This window comes from Phacochoerus africanus, chromosome 4, assembly GCF_016906955.1.
Source record: "Phacochoerus africanus isolate WHEZ1 chromosome 4, ROS_Pafr_v1, whole genome shotgun sequence".
In the NCBI taxonomy this organism is placed as follows: domain Eukaryota; kingdom Metazoa; phylum Chordata; class Mammalia; order Artiodactyla; family Suidae; genus Phacochoerus; species Phacochoerus africanus.
Genome location: NC_062547.1, coordinates 8,175,298 through 8,198,367, shown reverse-complemented (window position 1 = coordinate 8,198,367; position 23,070 = coordinate 8,175,298). Strand labels below are relative to the sequence as shown.

The following is a 23,070-nucleotide window of genomic DNA, read 5'->3' as shown; positions in this document are numbered from 1 at the left end:
CTGATTCAACCCCTGGTTGGAGAATGTTGTATGCAACAGGTGTAGCCATAAAAAGGGAAAATAAGACAATCCTGCTATCATACTAATTAACCAAATTTACTCAGATTTTATCATTTTTCCACTAATGTGCTTTTTCTGTTTAGGATCCAGTCCAGGATCCCATATTGCATTTGTCATGTCATATCCCCATGGTTTCCCCAAGTCTGTGACCATTTCTTACTTAGTCTTTCCATGTCTTTCCTGACATTGACAATTTTGAAGAATTCTGGTTAGTTATTTTATAGACCGTTCCTTGGTTATGGTAGTCTGAAATCTTCTCCTGGCCATGTGCTTTAATGCTATCTTTTCATTGTGGTCAAATACACATGACACAGAACGTGCATTTTAATAGTTTTTAAGTGTGTGGTCCAGTGGCATTAAGTACATTCACAATGCAACCATCACCACCACTTCTAGAACTTTCTCATCATCCCAAACAGAAACTCTGTATCAGTTAAACAGTAATTCTCCATCTCCCTCTCCTTTGATAACCTCTGTTCTACTTTCTCTATGAATTTACTTGTTCCGAGCACCTCATGTAAGTAGAATCATACAATATTTGTCCTTTTGTGTCTGGCTCATGTCGCTCAGCGTAATGTTTTCAAAGTTCATGTTGTAGCTTCAATTACATTTTAAAAGTTAACTTGGATTTTATTTTGATGCTATGTATTAACTTGATATATTGAAAAATATACTTGTAATGGGCTTAGTAATATTTTAAATGAATTAATAAATTAACATTTTCTCAGTTTTAGTTATAATACAGTAGCTATAATCCACATAAACAAAAGCTATTCGAGGTCCTTAATAATTAAGAGCATAAAGGAGTTCCTGTCGTGGCTCGGTGGTTAACCAACCCGACTGGTATCCATGAGGACGCAGGTTTGATCCCTGGCCTTGCCCAGTGGATTAAGGATCCGGCGCTGCCATAAGCTTTGGTGTAGGTCACAGATGCCGCTCAGATCCTGCGTTGCTGTGGCAAAGGCCAGCGGCTAAAGCTCTGATTCAGCCGCTAGCCTGGGAACTCCATATGCCGCGGTGCAGCCCTAAAAGGACAAAAAGACAAAAAAAAAAGCATAAAGGGTTTCTACACCGAAGTGTGAGACTTGCTTTTGTAGAGCGCTACGGGGGTGGGGGTGGGGGGGATCATCCCTGGCCTGGATTGGCTGGGTACTTGCTATGACCACATAATGAGTCTTTGTTTTGCAATTCCCAGAGTCCTGGCTGAACTGCAGGAAGGCAGTTGCTGCCTTGGTTTGTAGTCATCTAGTTGAGGAAGCTGGTTCTCTGACCTGAGGGACTTTAACCAAATTTGGTTTATTTCCTCCTCCTGACAGAGAGCATCAGCCTTTTTGCCCCCCCATTAAAATCATTTGGCTTACTTGGATTTCATTATGAGAGTAGATTCTTTTTCAAGCTTATATGTTGGCTATTGGTCAATTCCAAATTTGAAAACTGCAAAGCTTGCTTAGCTTCTGTCCTTGAAAAACCTTGGTGTCTGTGAGATAGCGGAAGGCTGCAGCTAGGCTCCAGGCACTCACCAAAGCCAGAACCCCCAACAGTCTGTTCCCAGAGTGGCTGCAGAGCCTACATACCTTGTTTCTGTTTCTTTTGTACTTAACTCTCTGCTAATCCTGTTTCTTAGTGGAACATGCCCACCGAATCCCACATTTATGGGGGTGCACTTTATTTTCTCCTGTTAAGAGGTGAGCAGGTTTGGTGTGTGTGTGTAACTGCAGGTGAACTTTGTCTTTGCTTGGTGAGCCTTTAAGAGATACAGTTGCAGTAAATATCTAGTTTCTAAACTATCTTATTATTTTCCACCTTGTTCTTTTGCTTGTATTCATTCTCCAGTTAAGCGAGCACCTCTAACTTTTAAAAGCTTCTCTTAGTACTACTAATAGTAGACCTTTGGGCCTCTTCTCATAGTCACTTGGACCAGCTTTAAGCAGATCTATTTTTTTACACTCATCTAATTTACTCAGAATCACTTCTCATGGGAATCATTTTTTAAAAATCTGTTTAATCAAATGCTTACCTTATATCAATTCGAGTCTCCATATAGACTTGTGGGGTTACAGTTCCATTTCCCATCTCTCAGCAAGTCCCATAATCCTCTGCTTTTTACACAAAGCATATTTCTTTTCAGATACACATGTGGCTTTCATTTCAATTCCAGAATTGAACTTGATGTGCTTTTTTCTCTCTCTTCAGCCGATGGTCTGTATGAAAGATAGACTTTTGCTTTCAAAGGAGATTTGTTCACTCTATTAGCTAAGGCAGTGACTCAGTAACGGTGCCTTCTGGATGGCTCTCTAAGTATGTTACTCTGTTCTGAGAGGTTGGGAAACTTTTTTTTTTTTAGAGCCACACCCGAGGCATATGGAGGTTCCCAGGCTAGGGGTCCAATCGGAGTTACAGCTGCCAGCCTATGCCACAGCCACAGCAATGCCAGATCCGAGCTGCGTCTGCGACTCTCACCAAAGCTCACGGCAACGGCGGATCCTTAACCTACTGAGCGAGGCCAGAGATCCAACCCACAACCTCATGGTTCCTAGTCAGATTCATTTCTGCTGCACCACAACAGGAACTCCAAGGTTGGGAAACTTTTTTTTTTTGTCTTTTTTTTTTGCCATTTCTTGGGCCACTCCCGCGGCATATGGAGGTTCCCACACTGGGGGTCCAATCGGAGCTGTAGCCCCTGGCCTACACCAGAGCCACAGCAACGCAGGATCCAACCCTCCTCTACAACCTACACCACAGCTCACGGCAGCACCGGATCCTTAACCCACTGAGCAAGGCCAGGGATCGAATCCGCAACCTCATGGTTCCTAGTCGGATTTGTTAACCACTGAGCCACAATGGGAACTCCAAGGTTGGGAAACTTTTAAAGGCAGTGGACTGAATACCTGAAGGGTGGACAGTGCCCCCACCCATTCTCACGGGGCACAGTTTGCCCTGAGGCTAGTGTCTTTAGCTATAGACATAATAATAGCCAGCCTTTATTGAGCATTTATTTTTGTCCCAAACACTTGTGTCGTTAGCTGTCTTACATTCATTAACTCATATAATCTTTGTGAGATAGTGGGTCTTATTATTTTCCCTACTTTGTGGATGAGGTATCAGAGGCCCAGAAATGTATGTAACTTGTTTAAGGTAGCAGACCCATGTGGTTTGTTGGTGTCAGAACAAGACTTTCTTGACTGTGGAGAGCACTCTGGCCTCACTTGTGTCCAGACAGTGGAAGCTGGATCCCTTAGGATTAGCTTCCAGTCAGTATGGGACAAAATAAATCTCTGAGGCATGCTTGGTCTCCTCTTGCCCGGATCATTTCTTCCTGCCTCCAGTGGCCTCTTGTAAAGGTGCCAAGGTGCAGCAGATGCAGCTCTAGGGGTTAATCTCCTGCCCCCCCCCCCTTTTTTTTCATTTTTGGCTGTTCCATGGCATATGGAGTTCCTGGGCCAGGGATCAGATCTGAGCCACAGTTGTAACTGCTGTGGCAATGCTGGCTCCTTTAACCCACTGTGCCCAGACGAGCAGAGACCAGCGATCTCCTGTGCCACGCTGGGAACTCCATCCCTCCTTGGTTTTAACAGCTCCATACAAGAGCTATAGAAATATTTTTTAACCTTATTATTTAATCCTGGCTTTTGATTTCTTCATCATCTCTTTCATCTTCTGAAATTTCAAGAGTCCCTTGAGAAAACTAGAGTCTTGAGACCTAAAATTGGTGACCAACAAGTAAGCACCTTACAGTATAGGACAGTTTGGGTTCTTAGATTTGACTGTCCTGCTTGGTAGCACCTCACCCCCCCCCCCCCGCCCTTTTTTTTAATGCCCACATCCGTGGCACATGGAAGTTCTCAGGCCAGGGATTGAATCTGAGATGTAGGCGCAACCTTTGCTATAGCTGCAGCAACACTAGATCCTTTTAACACATTGCACTGGGCTGGGGACTGAACCTGCACCTCTGCAGTGACCAGAGCCACTTCAGTCAGATCCTTAACCCACTGTACCATAGTGTCAACTCCAAAAAAGAAAACTTGTGTGTGAATCTTAACTGTGTATATTTTATCCTTATGAAACTAAAATCTTTTTATAACCCTTTATGTGCCACTTAAAGAGGCCCAGAGCTGCTTGCTTTTAGTCTTGGCTGCCAAGCACACTGGGAACTGTAGCTGGCAGTGCCAGTTCTCTGTGTGTGTTTGGGACTTGCCAGTTCAGTCCTGGGAGCTGAACTCTGGCTGTCCTGCTGTGTCTTTTTATCCCATTGCTTGTGTAATATGCCACGACTTCCTGTTTGCGTTTGTCAGTCTTCCTTTTGGTTCACTTCTCTCTCCTGAAGCGAGTCCCCGTAGCTGTGCATTTGGTCCTCCAGGACATCTGGAATAGTTTCCTTTTTTGCTTTTTAGGGCCCCACTCACAGCATATGGAAGTTCCCAGGCTAGGGCTCAAATTGGAGCTACAGCTGCCAGCCTATACCATAGCCACAGCAACGCCAGATCCCCGACCCACTGGGTGAGGCCAGGGATCAAAACCCGCATCCTTGTGGATTCTGGTTAGATTTGTTTCTGCTGCACCATGAAGGGAACCTCCCTGGAGTAGTTTCTTAGAGTGATTGCTGTGTATACCTCTGTGAAATTTTGCTTAACTTGGGTTTGAATTTATGGTTTGATTTACTTGTTTGTCTCCTCCTGGTGATATAGTGCCTTTCTTTTTATCCTGTTAGAGGTTTGATTTCATTAGCAAAATTCTGAATTTTTTTGGTTTTTTTTTTTTTTGGTCTTTTTGCCTTTTCTAGGGCTGCTCCCAGGGTATATGGAGGTTCCCAGGCTAGGGGTCTAATCAGAGCTGTAGCTGCTGGCCTAGCCACAGCCACAGCAACACAAGATCCGAGCCACATCTGTGACCTACACCACAGCTCATGGAAACACCAGATCCTTAACCCACTGAGCGGGGCCAGGGATCAAACTCGCAACCTCATGGTTCCTAGTCAGATTCATTACCCACTGAGCCATGGCGGGAACTCCTCTTTTTTTATCTTTTGAGGGCTGCACTTGTGGCATATGGAGGTTCCCAGGCTAGGGGTCTAATCGGAGCTGTTGCTGCTGGTCTACGCCAGAGCCACAGCAACTCCAGATCTGAGCCTCGTCTGCGAGCTCATGGGAACACCAGATCCTTAACCCACTGAGTGGGGCCAGGGACCAAACCCAAGCCTCCTGGTTCCTAATTGGATTCGTTTCCGCTGTGCCAAGACAGGAACGCCCATGAATTTTTGAGCTTTTTTAAGGTGCCAGCATGGGGAGAGGATGAAGGAATGAGCTGCTCCCCTTGACTCAAGCTTCCATCACTTACCCACTTGCACCCTTGCAGCCCTAGAGATCTGCCTTCTCTTAGGATCATGGTTTTGTGCTATTTCTACATGACCTTAGAGTCCATCTTTTTGTTACAGTGGAAAAACCAAAGTCTAGGTGAATTACTTTGAGAAGCACAGTCTGTTGGATTTCTTATGAGTGGTTCTCCTCCCCCCCCCCCATCTCTGGCAGGCACATTTTTATCTCTCAGAGGTGGTTGCTGTTCACACACAGGTGTTCTTTAGTGAGGCAGGCCACTGCTTCCTTGGAGAACACGTGGCAGTGTTTTCTTGCTAATGAAAAGGCTGTCATAATGGGTTAGGTCCATAGGGGCTCTGCCCTTCTGTACTTGAATTCCCAGGGAGAAAAATCTCTACCTTAATTAACGACATCAAGCTGTCGGAGAGGTGTGGCTGCTAATTGATTAGATGACAGTCCTCTGCATTGGTGTGAAGCTGTTGGGGTGGTTTTGTTTTAAAAACAAAATAGATTTTCTTTTATTTTCCCACTGTACAGCAAGGGGATCAGGTTATCCTTACATGTATACATTTTTTCCCCCTATAAACAAAACAGATTTGAGCCAGGTAAGTTTATTTTGAAGAGGTGAAGATCTGTGGAGGGATTTCCCTTTATTAATCGCATGTCTTTAGTGTCATTTTTGTGTCCCCATTTTCAGGTTTGGTTGTATAAGAAGCACTGAGTTGGCTTTTCTTGCCATTTTGGTGCCACTGGTGATCAGTGTCTTCCCCCTGCACCTCTGCTGTACTCCCTTCTGTCTGGTAGCATCAGATTCCTTTACTTGGTTTGGGTTTCATTCTCACCTTCTGTCTTGGAATATTTGAGCTCTATCCTGAAATACATTTTTAAGATAGTGTTTAAAAGCAAACACCCTGCCTTTCTTGAAACCACAGAAAATTCTTGTGAAACAGCCGATAGGGCAAGCTGCCAAATCCACACTGTTAAAACCGATCCCTTAATGACAAAATGTCAGACAGTGATGTTAAACCTTCATTATGATTGTGGCGTGAGGATTTTTCTTACTAATAAATGTTTAGGTGCTGAACTCCCAGTTTCACATTTGGAATGCTTTACATTATAAAATTCTGAATGGTAAACCATTCCAGAAGAGTTTTGTGTAGCTAATCTGCTGTAGGAAAGGTTTTAATTTTTAGTTTTTATTTTTAAAATCTATTGTAGTTGATTTACAATATTCTGTCAACTTCTGCTGTACAGCAAAGTGACCCAGTTATACAAATATATTTATACGTTCTTTTTTTCACATTATCGTCCATCATGTTCCGTCGCAAGTGATTAGATATAGTTCCCTATACAGCAGGATCTCATTGCTTATCCATTCAAAATGCAATAGTTTGCATTGACTAACCCCAAACTCCCAGTCCATCCACTCCATCCCCCTCCCCCTTGGCAACTACAAGTCTGTTCTCCATGTCCATGAGTTTGTTTCTTTTCTGTAGATAGATTCATTTTGTGCCATATATTAGATTCTCGATATAAGTGATATCATACGGTATTTGTCTTTCTCTTTATGACTTATTTCACTTAGTATGAGAATCTCTAGTTCCATCCATTTTGCTGCAAGTGGCACTATTTTGTTCTTTTTTAGGGCTGAGTAGTATTCCATTGTATATATGTACCACATCTTCATCCATTCATCTGTTGTTGGACATTTAGGTAGGAAAGGTTTTATTTATTTGTTTATTTATTTACGTAGTCTTTTTAGGGCCGCACCTGTGGCACATGGCAGTTCCCAGGGTAAGGGTTGATTCGGAGCTATAGCCACTGGCCTATACCACAGCCACAACAATGCCAGATCCAAGCCTTGTCTGTGACCCACACCACAGCCCACGGCAACGCCAGATCCTTAAACCACTGAGGGAGTTCAGGGATCGAACCTGAGTCCTCATGGATCCTAGTCAAGTTCATTACCACTGAGCCATGATGAGAACTGTGGTAGAAAGGTTTTAAACAAACCAATTCTCATTCCCCTTCACCTGCTTTTTTAGTTTCAGGAAATGATTTTCTTTTGAGTTGATTTGGACTCATTAGCTTTACCATTTTAAAGTAGAATTCTATATAGGCGTTGCCGTCGTGTCTCAGTGGTTAACGAATCCAACTAGGAACCATGAGGTTGCAGGTTCGATCCCTGGCCTCACTCAGTGGGTTAAGGATCCGGCATTGCCGTGAACTGTGGTGTAGGTCACAGATGTGGCTTGGATCCCATACCGCGTTGCTATGGCTCTGGTGTAGGCTGGCAGCTGCAGTTCCAATCGGACCCCTAGCCTGGGAACCTCCATATGCCGCGGGTGCAGGCCTAGAAAAGACAAAAAAAAAAAAAAGCTATATAGAACAGATAAACATGGATGCTGTGTAGCACAGGAAACTGTATAACTATGTTAAGTATCTTGTCATAACCTATAATGGAAACAATCTAAAAAAAAATATATATATATACACACATATATATGTATATGTTTATCACTTTGCTATATACCTGACACATTGTAAATCAACTAACATTTCAACTTAAAAAAAAAAAAAAAGGAGTTCCCATCAGGGCTCAGTGGATAACGAACGAACCAAACTAGTATCCATGAGGATGCGGGTTCCATCTCTGGCCTCGCTCAGTGGATTAAGGATCTGGAGTTGCCATGAAATGTGGTGTAGGTCAAACACACGGCTCAGATCCTGCATTGCTGTGGCTGTGGCGTAGGCTGGCAGCTACAGCTCCTATTCAACCCTTAGCCTGGGAACGTACGTATGCCTTGGGTGTTGCCGTAAAAAGACAAAAGACAAAAAAATAAAAAATAAATTTAAAAAAAGTAGTTTCAGAATTGTTTTCCCAGAGCAGAGGAGGACTGGGACTTTGTTTCTCTCTTTCTTGATTGATTGATTGTCTTTTTAGCGCTGCACCCATGGCATATGGAGGTTCCCGGGCTAGGAGTCAAATCGGAGCTACAGCTGCTGGCCTATGCCACAGCCCCAGCAACGTGGGATCTGAGCTGAGTCTGTGACCCACACCACAGCTCATGGCAATGCCGTATCCTTAACCCACTGAGTGAGGCCAGGGATTGAACCTGCATCCTCATGAATATTAGTCGGGTTCGGTAACTGCTGAGCCATGACAGGAACTCCCTGGACTGGGACTTTAATCTTTATCCCCAGGCCCAGAATTAACTGACCTTTTTTCTTTTTTTTTTTTTTAAGATGGCATAGAACCCTCTGTTTGTCTTGAGACTTTACTTCTTTCCAAGTGCTTTCAGGAATGAGTATTTGTTCCTTATATATAACCTTCCAAAAGAACTGTGATACTGCTGGTAGCCTGCTGAGTAACAGTACAGCTTAAAAACTGGTAATGGTGTGCACCAGGCTGTAACAGTGATTGGGAACTGACGAGGGAGACAAGGCTTGATAACACTGGGAAGTAAAAGGAAAAATAGGGAGTTCCCATTGGGGCTTAGTGGTAACAAATCCGACTAGTATCCATGAGGATGCAGGTTCGATTCCTGGCCTACACTCAGTGGGTTAAAGATCCAGCATTGCTGTGAGCTCTGGTGTAGGTTGCAGATGCAGCTGGGATCCCGAGGCTGTGGGGGTAGGCTGCAACTACAGCTCCGATTCAACCGCTAGCCTGGGAACTTCTGTGTGCCACACAGGTGGCCCTATAAAAGGAAAAAAAAAGAAAGAAAAGAAAAACTATATACACCTGCCTCCAGAGTCATAGCCGGCACTGAAAGGAGGAGCTCCGGATGCAGAGCTTTAGGAAGCCCTTCCAGATCTTCCCCAAGGGCACCGTCGTCTTTTCTAAAGGTAGAGGCCTTTTCTGACTTCATCTCCATGACCTTAGACCTAAGCAACTTTTTTGACTTGTGCTTAAGCCCTTCCTTTGCATGTTGGGCCTGTCTCTGGTTTCTAGATGAGGATGAGACAAGGAGTGCTAAGTGATTGATTCTTCATTGAGTCTCCTTGGGTTGACTTCCTCTTACACCAGCATCTCACCAGTCTCACCATGGTCCACTCGGTGGGTAGGCATCCCTATTCATGGAAATGTCAGGGTTTAGATAGATCCTGGCAGAACTCATCATCCTGGCTAAGTGAGACCTGAGATCTTTAAATATTTCAGCCCCGGTTCCTCTGAAAAACAACAAAAGCTGCAAACTTCTAGTAAATTGGAAGGCATCGACAGATTTTGGTTCCAGGATTGGGTCCTATGTTAGCTTGTGATTTGTGCTTCTCTCTCATACTAGTCAAGTCTTTTGAAGGCTCAGCTGTATTTTATCCTTCTCTGTATCTCTTCCTCCCCCAGAATCTGTTAGAGTGTTTTGCACATGATCATCTCTTCATGAATATTTGTGAAATTAAAAAATAAGAGAAATTACAACGTGGGTATTATTCTTCACTTACAACCACCCTTGGAGAAGTGTATCCATGTTGATTTGTGAATGGCTCCAATTTTTGGCCATATAACTCACAGGTCTTTTTTTTTTTTTTGTCTTTTTTGCTATTTCTTGGGCCGCTCCCACGGCATATGGAGGTTCCCAGGCTAGGGGTCTAATTGGAGCTGTAGCCGCCAGCCTACGCCAGAGCCACAGCAACACGGGATCCGAGCCGCGTCTGCAACCTACACCACAGCTCACGGCAACACCAGATCATTAACCCACTGAGCAAGAGCAGGGACCGAACCCGCAACCTCATGGTTCCTAGTCGGATTCGTTAACCACTGCGCCACAACGGGAACTCTCTAACTCACAGGTCTTAATCTAGGTTCAATAATGATTAAAAAGAACAAATTTTTCAGGATGAAAAGATGAGGGGGACTTTTTACCCTGTTACTGGATTTTGTTTAGAACCCAGGAAACCACAGGAGGAGAGTGTACTGCTGAGGAAACCCTGTCCGGCTTCCTGAAATAGGCACCAGAGCCAAAAAGCCAGGTCCTCCTGGTTTTGCTGAGTTGTGTTCTCGCCCCTGCTACACAGCATCTCTGGCTACATTGTTGCTTTTGGTTAAATTGGCCTTATTTTTCCCTCTTTGCCATGGGTGAACAGTGAGACACTGAGTGTTGGGAATTTTGTCCAGGATTGGAGAGGTGGTGTGGTCTGTTTCAGAAGGCTGGAATTGTGTATAGTGGGAGAAAAGCTCAGGAACACGGCACAGGAAGAACCGATTTCACGCCGCCTCAGCCCCTCGTGATGATGAGGACCCGGATTTTTCTTTGAGCATCTCAGGGAAGATCAGTTGCTTTTCTGAATTGACCAAGAGCTGTGAGATCAGGGATTACGTTTTTCAGGACCCATTGTGGGTAGGACAGAATAAGAAAGATGATCATTTTCTACTTTTTTCTTGATTCCTTGGTCTTTGTGACTCAAAGTGTGAAAGCTCCAACTGATTTTTGAGGCTCCTGTTTTTGAACCAGTGCAGAAGGCATCAGCTATGTAGGGTGGTGGAAAAAGGACCTGTTGGACTGGTCTGCTTGGACCTGCCCGCACCCCACCCCCCACCCCCCCCAGGCAGAGAGGTTGAGACTCCTGCTGGATGGGCTCTGCCAAGTGGTTTTTCCTCGTGGATTGAGCAAGCAGGCAGCTCCTCACCTGAGGATCTAGGGTGCTAAGGGATCGTGCTGGGGGTAGGGGGAGTAGGTGCCACCCACCCTACCAGGGGCTGGGCCTACTCAGAGCTGCTCACACGAAGGCTGCAGAGCCCTGGGGCTTGCTGGAAGTAGACTCTGTGTCATGGTACCTTTCCCAGCACCCTGTGGCCATATTCATGGTACGCAGGGAGGCTGGGAGTGGTGAGGAGCTTGTAAACCGTGGGTAAGTGAAATCTAGAGACGGAGAGGATTCTTGCCTAGGGCACACTGAGTTCAGGCTGTAATGTTTCTAAGCCCGGAGTTGTCACCTAGTTTAACTTTAATTTTCTTAGCCCTAGGCAGAAGAGATTTTTCCAGCGTGTGAACCTGGTGTCCGAGACAATGTTAGGTGAGATTTACTTATGGAGCCAGACTTCTGGGCAGGTCAGGATGTGGTCTTCAGGACATGTAGGCTGTGCCTGCTTCCTGCTGTGGTCTCAGGGACAGGGCTGGAAGGCTCGTGAGCACAGGGCACTGAGAACCTTCACATGCACCTCAGGCAGACCTTCAGAGCTCATCTCCAGCCCCTTGTTAAACAAGTGAGGAAACCCGGGTCCCAAGATGGTGAATGACTGGCTCAGGATATGTAACTTATTTGAGTGGAGCTGGGTCTGTGCTCACTCTCTCTTGAGGACTTTGCACTATATCCCCCATTGCTTCCTCTTCAGAGGCTCTCTTCCTGCTTACAAGGCCTGTGGGGGGCAGGGGACTACCTGCAGACCTTTTGGTAGAGGGGAGGCTGAGAAAGGACTGGCTGAAGGACAGTAGGCCCCGGCTCCACACACTGGCCTTGAGTTCTGAAATCGTGGCAGAGACTCGTCCGTAGAGGCACAGGAAAGCCCTCTGCAGGATGGATTTAAAGCAGCGGGCACCAGCATTCCAGCCCTGGCCCAGGTTGAAGCAGTCACATGGAGCAGAGATGTGCTAAGAGCTGTTGGGTAAAGAGTCACTCTCAGAAAATCGGAAAGACCCTGACCCTGACTTTCCCTCATGAGTTAGGAAAACATTGCTCTTTTTTTTTTTTTTAGGGCCGCACCTGCAGCATATGGAGGTTCACAGGCTGGGGTCCAATCGGAGCTGTAGCTGCAGGCCACAGCCACAGCAACGTGGGATCTGAGCCACATCTGTGACCTATACCATAGCTCAAGGCAACGCTGGATCCTTAACCCGCTGAGCAAGGCCAAGGAGCGAACCCGCGTCCTCATGGATGCTAGTTGTGTTCGCTAACCACTGAGCCACGACGGGAACTCCAGGAAAACATTTCTTGAAAGCTTGTTAGGTGCCAGGCATGTGCCTGAGTGCTAAGGAATTAGAGATGACTTAAGCCCTGGAAATTTCCCTCAGGTCGCTCCCAAACTTGTGCAGTGAACAAGACAGCCACCTAGAGTTGTGAAGGGGACAGGCCATTCAGCGAGACTGAAGTCCTGGTGCACAAAGGCTGACCTTGGGATGCCTGGAGTGACGTGTCAGAGACCCTGTGAAGTCAGAGAGATGGCGCCACCAAAACTGCCTGGAGGGTGTCGTGTCTGAGCCAAGGCTAACCGGAAAGAAGAACGGGAGCAGAGATGGAGACAAAGTGTTTCAGGCAGTAGGTGGCTGTGGCAAAGGCCCAGAGTGAGACCCCAGGAAGGGACAAGGGCAGGGCTGGAGTTGGAAGCAGGGAAAGGGAGCCAGGCAGCTGAAGGGAAGGTCAGAAGCTACGTGGGTCTGAAAATCAGTTCTGCGTGTGTACGTGTATGTACAGATAAAGACATTTATGTACGTATGCGTGTACACACACAGATCTCTTTAAGTCGTGTGTGTGTGTGTGTGTGTGTCTAAGGGGTGCTCTGAATATGAAGCCGTCACGTCCTGTTCCCAGTGCTTGCTGCCCTGGTTAGATGACTGTTGATGTCCCCCTGTGTTGTGGAGTAAAAGGGACTGGTTTTTCTCTTGTGCAGGTATGGGTGGGGAGTTGGCCGTCAGAGGTTTCAGTTCTGGGAGGTGGGACTGCTTTTAGCTTTGGAGCAGGGCTGGCCGAGGACTCTGGGGGGGCTGCTTCAGGCCCAGGGGTCAGGATCAATTTCCCTCTTCTCGTGGGGGAGTGACTCACAGGCCATTGCTGCCACCGGACGTTCTGCAGGCTTTTCAGAAGCAGCCTGTGGCAGCCCACGGTTGCAAGTGGTGAGAAAGAAGGAAGTACCTGGTGGGGCCATTTCTCCTGCCACTCCTGGCCGATGTTTCTGTCGCTAAACAGCACCTCTCTGTGGCAGTCTTGGGCTCTGCTCTGACAAAGGAGGAGCACTGCCTCTCTGTGGGAGGGGCTGTCATCTGTGGTTTCTGCTCTACCCTGTCCAACACAGCCAGCAAGAGTCCCCCTTCCCTCCTGTCAGTGGCATTCAGGGGCGCAAGTGCTTGAGTGGTAGAGCCACCTTAACTTACAGGGACATGGAAATGACCGTGCTCCAAACGGCAGGTTCAGGGCACAGCCCGCAAAGCATGTGAAAGCTGACTAAGGTTAGAGTGTGAGCTGTCCACCTCCGAAAGGTGTGGCAGGACAGCGTTTCACTCGACTACGTGTGGCCATTGCCTTGCAGACAGCTGGGCTGTCCCGTCTCCTGCCAGGCAGCAAGTTTTGTTCCCATGCTAGTCCAGCTTTTACTGTTTCCCCTCCTGCCTTTCCCCAGAGACCCTAAACCTGCTTACCTCCTGTTATGTTCTAGTTCCGATAGGAGTACCATTCAAAGTTCTTGGCAGGAGACCAACCCACTTCTGCCCAAGTTGGTTTCCCCTCCTTTTCTCAGTGTGTTGGATGTGCACGTTCCCCTGAGTTCTTGTGCAGCTGGTTGGCTCTGTAGTGCCCAGAGATTGGAGCTCTCCTGCACCCGGAACCCAGCTGCTTCCCTCCCCAGGTTTAGGGGCAGGGCTTGAAAATAGAGAATCATAATCTCCCTTCCTCCTCCTCCTCCTCCTCCTCCTCCTCCTCCTCCTCCTCCTCCTCCTCCTCCTCCACCACCACCACCTTCCCCCCCCACACACACACACAACACGCCAGGCAAACTGGAGTGACCGGCTCAGGGGCTCAGAGCGGGACTCAGCCCGCCTCACTGCTCTGCATGAGAGCAGCGATCTGGAGGCAGATTAAGGGGCGCGTGAGTATGTGAACTCTGGAGCACGTTACTGTCTCTGGCTGGTCCTCGGTGGCAGGTGTGGACTTATTCTGGTGTTCAGGAGACCGGGGCTCCTTAGGGGGATGGTGGCCCAGCCAAGGGTGTATGTCTGCCCAGGGCCACCCTCCTCTGTCATGCATGGGGAATGGAAAGCACTTCTGAATACCCCTGCTCTTCAGAAGAGCTTGGGGGGCAGTTCGGGGAGTTTATTCTTGGAATCCCTTGCAGCACAATAGCCCTTTTTTCCCTCCTGGGTCCTTTAGATCTTAAGCTGGACTTACTACCCTCACTTCTCATAGGATGGTTGCATCTCTCTGGCCTCAGCAAGACTGTGGGTGGAAGGTTAGCAAAGGAGTAGCTAGCTGCTCCTTTGCTAAGAAGGGGAAGCTGGAGAGGGAGCTCAGGTTGCCAGCCGGTGCTTCACGTCCCCCCCTCTGGCTGGCTGGAGGAGCGTGCCGCCCGGTTCCCTTCTGCCGACCTCTCCAGCCAGCCAGGGGAACACCCATACAGAAACATCCTCCTGCTGCCGAGGCTTGAGTGCCTAAGGCAGAGACCAGATGGCAGCAGCCCAAGCCTGCTAAGAGGGGAAGATTGGTTATTTAGGGGCTGTGACAAATGGTTTCATAGAGGAGCAGGGGAGAAAGAATCTAATTTCGGGAAGCTAAGGGCCACTTTCTGCAGTATCCCTGTGGAGAGCTCAGACAGCCTGGAGCTGCAGGACCACAGGCTCAGGTGCTGACCACCCTCCCACTTCCTTCCTTCGTCTGATGGCCACTGCTGTTCTGTTAGAGAGGACGACCCTGACCTTGACCTCGTCTAGATTTCCTGCTGCCTGAGCCCCTCTCTCCTGAAGCTGTACCTAATTAGTCTTTCAATTCTGACTTTGAGTAGAGCAAGAAGTGGTCATGGGAAATTCTGTTTTGGTAGTTTGACTTCTGATTTGGCATTTAGGCATCTGAGAACTGTGTGCTTTCGTTATTCAGAAGTACCCTGGAAACATCCCTCTTTCTTAAGCCCAATACCACAAACATTTCTTGATAAGACAGAAAGCTTTTCCTTGGGTATTAATTTAATTGGGGACTTTTAATGGAGTCTTATTAGGGTCTAGTCTCCCTGACCCCCTAAAACACCCCAACATTTTATACAAAGAACTTTGGAAAAATGGAGCGGTCCTTCAAGGTCACTGAATCGTAAGTGGTATTTGGCATAGTTAGCTGGTTTGCATTGGTGAGAGATTTATGCTTTATATTTGAGCAAAAGATTTCTTGGCGGGAGGCCTCTATGCTGTGTTCCCAGTGCTTGCCCTGTGTACAGGGCTTGCCCCTGACAGGTTGTTTTAATCCTCTTGCCTATAAACAAGTGCAGCAGAACGTGTCGGGCCAGCTCACATGACCATGGTTATCTCTTCATGGGGTAGCCAGCATCAGCTCTAGATTCCACAGTCACTTGATGTGGTAGAGCTGTCAGGGTAAAGAGGTGGCAATGCCAGGAGGAAGCCTGAGTGCCAAGGAAGGTAAATGGGAGTGGATGTCATTCCTTGGTGAGGACTAGATCGGCAAAGTCAGCTCCCTTGGGACAGGAGTGAGAAAAGGATGGCTATACAGTTTTATTCCTTCTTGCCTTTATTACCCCTGAACTCCTACTTCTGATATCTCATTTATCTTTCTCCCGTGTCTTAAACCCTGTCTGCAGGGGCCCAGGACATGCAGCTATTTCAGGAAGCTGCCCCTGAGACAGATGCAAGCCATCTCATGGGATACAAAACCCAACACTGAAAATCCCATCTTCCCAAACAGTGATCTTGTTATGTTGTGTGAAGGACAGCTGGTGATGGGAGCCTGGCTGCCGCAGAAGGCTGCTGTGCCTCCAAGCCAGAGATGCTCAGGAGCTGGGAGGGCAGCTGAGTTTCCACCCCACCCAACTCTCCATCTCACCACAGAAGAGGCAGTGCTATGCAGTACGTGACAGTCAGGGACTCTAGCCACCCTGTGTGTTTCTTAAATACAAGTCACATTTCCCATTGTGACTATTAATTTGCACTGTTTCCAGTTCCATATACCTAGAAAATTTTGACAAAATTGCTGACATTGTGTATCTCAGGAGCTGTGGTATGTACTCAGGGTTTTCCTGTGTGGGATGTGTGGGTTTTTTGTTTGGTTTTGGCTGTACCTGTGGCATGTGGAAGTTCCTAGGCCAGGGATCAAACCTGTGCCACAGCAGCTGCCTCAGCTGCTCCAGTGACAAGGCAGGATCCTTAACCCACTGTGCCACAAGGGAACTCCCTAAAGTGCTTTTTTATCAGGGGCAAGTAGAGTAGCCTTTTATGGAAAGGATAAAACAGTTGAGCTGCTGGAGCCTTTTCTGGCTGTGCCAGAAACTTAGGTCCAAATCTGAGCCATGCAAATAGATGACCAGAATTTGGTCTCTGATGTAGGGCTTTCCTAGGCCTGTTCGAAAGATCCGTCTCTTTGGAGAAGAGAGCATTTGTGGTAAGCACTGGGTAAAGAAGTTAAAGCCAAATCCCCATCTTGTTCTAGTAACCTATAGAAGAAGTTGGGAAGGCATATGGAATTAGAGTAATAATAGCCAGCCTGCCATGAGCATTTAGTATATGCTAGACATTGTTCTAAGTGTTTTGGGCGGCGTTGACTGGTTTCTGCCTCCTGTTAGAACACCTCGTGTTTCCTCTTGATAGGAACCTTCATGCCCGCAGGGTTTTGTCCCTGTCCCTGGTGGTTCCCTAGACTGGATGGAACAACAGGAGGGTTAGCAGGGCTGCCCCCAGCCAGACTCTTCTGATCGGAGGTTTCAGGGTGGGTTTTTCCTCTCGATCTTCAGGACTTGATTTAAGCCACCATACCTGTTGGCAATTAGAGCTGCCTGTTAGGATTTGTTAGGAAGGATCTGTATCCCTTTTTGTAGCCATCCTTTCTCCCCTGCCCTCTGAGTGAACTTGGAGGTGGAGAGCTGGAGATGAGGCTGCTCGGCTCCTTCAAAACGACCGGCATTCTCTTGTCTGCAATCAGTGTAATAGTGCATCTAACAGTGGCCCAAAGTGCCCCCCTTCCTCCCTGACAACACCTGTCAGTTGGTGGTTCTAGTTCCTGAGGGCTTCCACCAGCACATAAGCTAATCTGTACCCAAGAGCTTGGCTGTCAGGTGCATATCGCAGATGTTAGAAAACTGAGAACCTCCAGCAGTGAAGTCCCCCGCGTTGGCCAGGGCTAAACAGACTTTTTCTGGACCTTTTTCTCCTAGAAACCAGTACAGTCAGACTCTTTTCCTCTCATTCTCTTAGGAAAGATGAGTTAACTATAAAAATACTTGTTAGGAAGGCACTTATAATGGAAAATGGCTGTCATCTCTTTTACGGTACTCTGCTTCCAGGCCACGCACTCCAACAGCTAGGTCACCCTAGAGTAGAACTGTTATGGCCACCAGAAAATGAAGTAGATACGGCTTTGAGAGCAACCTAGGCCTAGAGGCAGAAGCTTCCAGGCACTCTCAAGAATGTCTGCCCCTGGTGTGTCCGGGGACTGTCCCAAATGTCCCCCCCACCCCCCGACGTGCTGCCTAGTCTTCCTTAATTGGCCCTTCTCTCCTGGGAGGCGGCTCCCATTCAGAGCTCCTCTCCTCCAGCTTCATTCCTCATCTCCACCTGGACCCTGCTCCTATTCAGCCACCCCAGACACTTTGAAGCGCCCCTCCCCTGGCTCAGATCCTCTTATTTCCAGCCCTCACTCAGAGTTTGAAGGCGGGGAAGCCCCAGAGCAAAACTGTGTTCCTAGGTCCTGTGTCAGAAGAGTGAATTCATTGTCCTGTTCTGGACTCTGGCTTATTGTTAAGTATGGTTAATATACTGCTTCAGATACAGGGGTGGCCCTGATGAGATGGACTGGCTTGAGAACACAGCCATCATTTGTAACATGTTTCTTTGAAAATAGTTCCTTCTCAGAAGGGAACTTTTGGTAAGTCGGGGATTTCTTGGCTAATATGCTACAGCAGATTTGCTTGTGCCTTGTGGAAGTGTTCTCGTTGCTTTGTAGTCATGGCACCATCCATCTCAATAGTAAGTTGTCTTTCTAGATGTCAAATGACAAAGACACACACACCCCACTTCCTACTCAGAAAGTTTGCCAAAGGGCTGTACTCAGCTCCTATGGCTGCTCTGAGAACGGATAAAACTGAATTCTCAATTTTGGCTGCTTTGACCCATTGGCAAGTAGTATCAGAAACAAGGGTGCCACCCTCCATCCCATTCCACAGCTTAGGTGCTCTCACCTGCTTGGGTTTTTTGTTTGTTTGTTTTTTATCTTTTTGCCTTGTCTGGGGCTGCTCCCACGGCATATGGAGGTTCCCAGGCTAGGGGTCTAATCGGAGCTGTAGCCACCGGCCTACGCCAGAGCCACAGCAATGCAGGATCCGAGCCGCGTCTGTGACCTATACCACAGCTCACGGCAACGCCGGATCCTTAACCCACTAAGCAAGGCCAGGGATCAAACCCGCAACCTCATTGTTCCTAGTCAGTTTTGTTAACCACTGCACCACGATGGGAACTCCTGCTTGGGTTTTTAATGATCTGCTGTAGGAGGAAGAGAACACCTCTGCCCGTGAGCAGGAACAGCTTAGTAGGGCTACTTGTGGAAAGAGCAGCCAGTTGGGTTCCCCCCCTCCCCCAGCCCCCCATACTTGCAGCATATAGACATTCCCAGGCCAAGGATAGAACCTGCACCTCAGGAGCAGTCTGAGCCACTGCAGTCAGGTTCTTAACCGACTGTACCACAGTGGGAGCTCCAGCCAGTGGATTTTTAATAGTCACTCGAGTAGCCCGACCAGCTGGAGACAAGTTCCCAGAGTGATGGTGCCGCCTTAGGTGGTTTCTGATACTTCTTGTCCTGCTTGAGCTCTGACCTCTGGCCATGGTGACTTTTGGGGCAGCAAACTTTGTCCTAGTGTTTTTTTTCTGATGTTTCCTCCTCCTTCAACTCTCTTTTTGAAACTGGAGGAATAGAAAGGCAGTAGTTTTTCCACTTAGAGGGGAGAATGCAGTGGAAAGAGGCCCATGTCTCTCAGTACCTTCCAGTGTGGAGCTGAAACCAGGTAGGACCCAGAGGGATTATTTCCCAGCATAAAGGTGTTTTAAGGAAACTGCATCGGAAAAGGCAGGGACAAAGGATTAACTCAGCACCCAGGTAGGAAGGCTGTTGCATAAACGCTGCGAGAGTTTTGGGTTTTTTTCTTTTTTTTAAAGCTCTCGCTCGTGCTTCTTTTTTACTTCGTGTTGGCAGAAACCCCAGGAGAAGATGGGAGATTCTGGGAGGAGATGATTATGCTGGGTGAGTCAACTGAGCTCCCCAGCTGCCGTTTTTAGTTCCTCTGCTTTTCTGTAACAGGAGGCAGTTTGGGGAGGGGTGGGGGCAGGGTGGGAATGCTGATTTGTGCAGTGGGACAGGAGGCAGGTGTGTATGGATGAATTTTTTTGGCTTTCTAGGATTGACAGGGCCTCTCAGTCCGTGCATTGGTTCAAGGAGGAAATATTAAAACAGAGCTCTCAGTGTGGCAAACAGTAAGTAAATGTCTCCTAAAGTCACCGTCACTTCCCCAAATCAGTAGCTCTCAGAGTGGCTCGAGCTGCATCGCGTTGTCACAGCAAGACAGTGGTTTTGATCGCAAAGCAGTGGAGGGATTGAGTGTGGAGAGGCAGAGAGGACTTTCTGAAGTGGGAGGGCCTGGTGGTGGTTGGGCAGCTGGAAGTTCGAGGAGAGGGACCCCCTCAGTGATGAAAGGAGGGCTTGGGCTTCATTGAGGGGAGCCGTGGATGGAGGCATTGCCCCCCCTCGCTGGGCCTCACCCCAGGTCTGTTTCCAGCTCGCCTCGGTGACCACCTTTGCCTCGAGCCTTGTGAGAGATGAGAGCACCTTGTCACCGCCTGAGAGAAACTCGTTCTTTCCGTGCAACTAACCCTCCTCAGATGTCATGCATCCTCGGGAGGGGGCTCTCGGGGCCCACTGCCCGCCTGGATGTTGTCTGCAGAGTAGTACACTGATGGGGTTATTGGTGTGGATCTCGGAGACGAGTCAGGAAGGTGCCCCAACACGTTTTCTTAGGTATTCATTTGCACGCGTTTATTCATTCAGTACCTGCTGGATGCTTCCGCTCTGTGCTGTAGGCTTTACTGTGGCCATGAATCAGACACCCCAGAGTCCCTCCCTTTGTGGTGTAGTCTAGTAGGAAGGACAGACAGGAACCAGCCAACCTCAAAGGACAGTAAATACCTTGAAAGAGGGGAAAAGGGTCTTGGGGCAAGAGGTTTAAATCTCCTTTCCTCTGCCCCTGCTTATTACCTCCTTGGGGCGGAGGGGAGCGACTTTAAGGATCAAAACGTTTCACCACTCTTCTTCCATATTTATTCCATAAGTGTTTAATGTCCGCCCGCCGGGTGCGGCCACTCTTAGGCGCTAAGCGTACAAAGGTGACCTCTGACCTCTCAGAGCTCAGAGAAGAGGGTTAAGGCATAGAGGCGCAAAGTCAGAATTGCTGAATGGATACAGACAGGGTGCCGTGAAAGAGAAGAGAGAGATCGCGCTCAGCTAGGAGCGCCTCTGGAGAACTATTTGAACAAAAGGATTTGGGATAAACAAGGAGTAAGAGGGTTTACTTACCTGGATTGCTTAAAAGAAGGCAGTATATGATCGCTGGAGCCTTACTTTTTAATGTGTATCTGTGTAGCTCTTCACCCCACAACTCCAGGCCCTTCCCTGCATGGCACCCCTGGTGGTGCAGCTGGGCTCCCGTGGTGGGTCTGTCTGACCCCAGAGTGACGCCCTTCGCTACCGCACCGCATACAGCCAGTGTGCTTTAAACAAACTACTAGGCAAAGCAAAGGAAGTTAGAGGGAGGCCCGGGCACCTCAGCTGCACTGGTTTGTCTCCATCGGCTCCCCACAATCCTGTGTAAATTGAGCCAAGCCTTTCTGCTGCAGGCTGCCTTCTGCCTCCCCCAGAGCCCCGGGCTGCTGGCAGGCTGGCTCTCCTGTGCTATGGAGGAACTTGTTGGTCTCCATGGTTACCAGTAACCCACTGGTACGGGCGGAGCCGAACGGAGTGCGAGGCTGGCAATGCAAGCTTCCCCCAGCCCTTGGCACCGTGTGGTACTGGTATGTCAGCTGCTGCTTGGACCTTTTCTGAGAGGAAGGAGTTAAGGAGCTGATGAGGAAGGCAAGAGCGGGCACACCTTCCTCCTCCTCTGGGCTCTCCGGAGGGCAGAGGGGTGGCCGCCTTCGCCTTCACCCACTTCTCTCGACAAGAATGGTTTCACGTTAGGAAGGAAAGCCCTTTGTCTGACAGCCCAGCCATGGTGGAAATAGGACTTCTCCTCATTCTAGAGGGAATACTACCTTTACGACACTGGTTCTTGTAGTCAGGTTCTTTTTTTTTCTTCCTTGGCTCCGTCCACAGCATGCCCAAGTTCCCGGGCCAAGGATCCAACTCGAGCCCCAGCAGTGACAACACTGAATCCTTAACCTCTAGGCCACCAGGGAATTCACTGTAGTCAAGTTCTTAAGAGATGAGAGCTCTCCGCAGGGCCCAGAGAACCCCTGTAGCTGAGAAACAAGAGGTTCCTACCTGAAAGTGAAGAAGAAACGTTGCTGAGACCCTGCTGTAGACCATGCACTGCTGTCGACACGGGTGGATTTTCTCATTTCATCTTCACACTAATCTTGTGAAGTGGGAGTGGCTAGTATCCTGTGTTCCAGATGAGGAAACCAGGACCCAGAGATGCTAAGCGGGGCCCAGTGAGCTGGCGAGCAGCGACGGCCGGGCTCCCACCGTCCAGCTGCCTGCAGAGCTCGGCCCTGCATCCCACTTTACAAGTAAGCGTGCAGAGATTCTGCAGTTCCCCTCCTCTAAGTCTCCAGGAGACCGGGGCCAGATCTTTTTGAACTTTGCAGTGACTCCAGAAGTGGGAGCTCAATGTATGTTTGCTGAGCAGGCAGCAGTAAACGCAGATTGAGGTAGAGACCAGGCCCCAGGAAACAGATTCTCAGGAATGAAGTGGTACGGAAGCTTCTGGAGGCCTGGTTGCTCAGTAGAATCCACCATGAAGAGGAACCCAGCATTTCAAGGGGTCCAGAACACTAGATACTTGAGGGGTGCTCCTTTCACTATGAAGGAAGGGGTATGAGCTGGAGGTGGCTCAGTTGGGATCTCGCTCTGGGCCAGTTCTTTTTTTTTTTTTTTTTAAATGTGGTCACACTTGCAGCATATGGAAGTTCCTGGGCCAGGGATTGAATCTGAGCCACAGCTGCAGCAGTACGAGATCCTTAACCCACTGTGCTGGGCCAGGGATCAAACCTGCACCTCCTCAGTAACCCGAGCTGTTGCAGTCGGATCCTTAAACCACTGCACCACAGTGGGAACTCCCAGGTCAGTTCTTGCTACTGGACTTCCCAGGCAGCCGCTGGCTCTAGTGTGGCTGCTTTAAGGCTTTGGAGCAGGGGGCCCCTTACCTGGCTCAGGCTACACTGCAGGTCTCCCAGCCTTGGGTTCAGACTTGCAGGTCAGAGAGCTAGAGGGCAGCAGATCACCTTGCTTTGGCTTTGCTTCAGTTCTAGGCTCTGCAGCCCTCCTTTGGCAGGGAGACCCCTACCCTGGTTGGAAAAAGGGAGCAGCCCTTTGGCAGTTTTATACAGCGCGCCCTCCCCTCTGCAGTGGCATATTAAGGGCTTGTGGGGGTCCCTCCGGTGGCGCCATCACAGCTGATTTTGAGGCAGGAGGGTATGTCCAGCCAGCCTCCCCGCTGGTCAGAGCCAACCAGGCTTTACCAGAGCTCTCCTACCCAGAATGCTCCTCTGCTTTATTGGCTCTTGGCAGTTGAGAGTGA

General features: G+C 48.5%; 1 protein-coding gene across 5 annotated transcripts in view; it reads left to right on the top strand.

Moving 5' to 3' along the window:
- Positions 1–23,070, top strand: part of MARK2 (microtubule affinity regulating kinase 2) — a 61,181-nt gene that overhangs the window by 15,939 nt on the left and 22,172 nt on the right. The window contains exon 1 of one of the 5 annotated variants that reach the window (XM_047775437.1): positions 12,383–12,626. The exons of the other annotated variants lie outside the window; for them this stretch is intronic. The gene's annotated coding sequence lies outside the window, so the exon portion shown is untranslated. Of the gene's footprint in view, positions 1–12,382; positions 12,627–23,070 lie in introns of those variants that run through there. 5 annotated transcript variants of the gene reach the window in all.